Source organism: Otolemur garnettii, unplaced genomic scaffold (genome assembly GCF_000181295.1).
Source record: "Otolemur garnettii isolate 467f Iridium unplaced genomic scaffold, OtoGar3 scaffold00003, whole genome shotgun sequence".
NCBI classification, from domain to species: Eukaryota; Metazoa; Chordata; class Mammalia; order Primates; family Galagidae; genus Otolemur; species Otolemur garnettii.
The window spans coordinates 4,919,333-4,921,765 of record NW_003852398.1 but is presented as its reverse complement, the minus strand read 5'-3'; positions in this window follow the sequence as shown (position 1 = coordinate 4,921,765).

The window sequence follows — 2,433 nt, the reverse complement described above, 5'->3', positions numbered from 1 at the left end:
GAGCCTAGGAGTTTGAGGTTTCTGTGAGTATGATGATGCCACAGCATCATAGGTAGAACCCAGGGCAACAGAGTGAGACTATCTAAAAAAAAAAAAAAAAGTGTGTGGGCTCAGTGCTTGTTGCCCGGTAGTTACAAGTGCTGGCCACATACACCCAGGCTGGTGGGTTCGAACCCAGCCAGGGCCAGTTAAACAACAATGACAACTGCAACAAAAATAGCTGGGTGTTGTGGTGGGTGCCTGTAGTCCCAGCTACTTAGGAGGCTAAGGCAAGAGAATCGCTTAAGTGCAAGAGTTTGAGGTTGCTATGAGCCGTGATGCTGTGGCCCTCTGCCAAGGGCAACATACTGAGACTCTTGTCTCAAAAAAAAAGTGTGTGGTGAACTTTATAAGAAACTGTCTGTTTTACAAAGTGGTTATATCATTTTATGTTCCCACAGTGATGTATGAGAGTTTCAGTTGATCCAATCATGTTGATAATCATCAGTCTTTTAAATTTTAGCTGTTCTAATGTGTTTTGTTCCTCTCTATACTCTCACTCAACACACTTAATATTCCACTTCTGGCCACAAAATGTGTGAGAGATTCTACTACACCAACCAAATTCTCCAATTCTCTCTCTTTTTTTTTTCCAGTTATTGGCTAGGGCCGGGTTTGAACCCGCCATCTCTGGTATATGGGGCCAGCGCCCTACTCCTTGAGCCACAGGTGCCACCTCCAATTCTCCAATTCTCTGTGGGTACCAACTAGGTGTGTTATAATTCCATTCAATTCTGACACTGTTTACTTGGAGTTAGTGCAGACCTCCAGGTTAAGAGCTCGGTCCCACAGCCAACACTCCACTGCCCGGCATTACACACACACACACACACACACACACACACATATTTCAGACGCCAGCTGCAACAGTTTACTTGCTAGATTACTGGTTTATTATGAAAGGATACAACTTAGTAACAGCCAGATGGAAGTGATGCGCAGAGCAAGGTATGTCGGAGGCATACCACCCCTAGCACCTCCACCCCAGAGGCTCTCTGAACCCTGCCCTTTGGAAGTTTTACAGAGGGTTCATTATGTAGGCATGATTGATTAAATCATTGGCAGTCAGTGATGAAGAGTATGTCCAGCACCTCTCCCCTCCCTGGAGATCATTTGGGGGAGGGGTGTTGCTGAGAGTTCCAACCTTATAATCACAGTGAGATCCCCTGGCAACCACCCCCACCATCCTTAGGGGTTTTGCAGAAGTCACTGTATTAACATAAACACAGGTGTGGTTAAAGGAGCTTTTATGAATAATAAAACATGCTTCTTTCACCTTTATTGCTTTTATCATTTAATTAGGGTTTTAAGAGCTTTGTGTCAGGAACCAGGCAAGAAAACCAAATGTATATATTTCTTATTATAAATCACAATATCCCAGCAATAGTATCTTCTTCTAGGTTTTTGTCAAATATTAAGCCACTTAGGGAGCTTAGTTTATCCCTGAGAACTTAGGAAAAGAGGCCAAGAAATCAAATATGGAGCCATAAGGCTCAATGCCTAAAAGCCAAGCAAAATCTCAGATTGTGGTTTCCAAATACAATTTTTTACTAAATGATACAATGGGTCCTTGGAGAAGTACACTCTAGGTTTTTTGTTTGTTTGTTTGTTTTTGGTTTTTTTGACAGAGTCTCACTTTATTGCCCTCGGTAGAGTGCTGTGGCATCACACAGCTCACAGCAACCTCCAACTCCTGGGCTTAGGTGATCTCTTGCCTCAGCCTCCCGAGTAGCTGGCACTACAGGCACTCACCACAACGCCTGGGTATTTTTTTGTTATGGTTTGGCGGGGGCTGGGTTTGAACCCACCACCCTCGGTATATGGGGCTGGTGCCCTACTTACTCACTGAGCCACAGGCGCCGCCCCTACATTCTAGGTTTATGACAGGAAACATCTGTCCTCACATCAGTGTTTGTGCCACTGTCCAGAAACAGAATAGGCAATGTATACAGATGCAAATATGCACATGTAACCTTGCTCACCATCGTTAGTCATTGGGGAAATGCCTTGAAACCACTGAGTCAGGACAGACTAGGTTATACTGCTAACCAGTAAACAATTAACAATAAAAGCCCTCAAATTCTTGGTAGCCTAATACAACAAAAGTTTCTTTTGCTATAGTTTGGCAGTGAAGATCTCATTTAATTAGGACTCAGGCTTGAATGGTGCTGATCACCATGGCATTGGAAAAAAAGAGTTAGTTCTGATATTTAGGGGGTTTGTTATACCCTAAAGATGCTTATCTTGGCTTGGCATCCATAACTCAGTGAGTAGGGCGCCAGCCACATACAATGAGGCTGATGGGTTCGAACCCAGACTGGGCCAGCTAAACAACAATGACAACTACAACCAAAATATAGCTGGGTGTTGTGGCAGGCACCTGTAGTCCCAGCT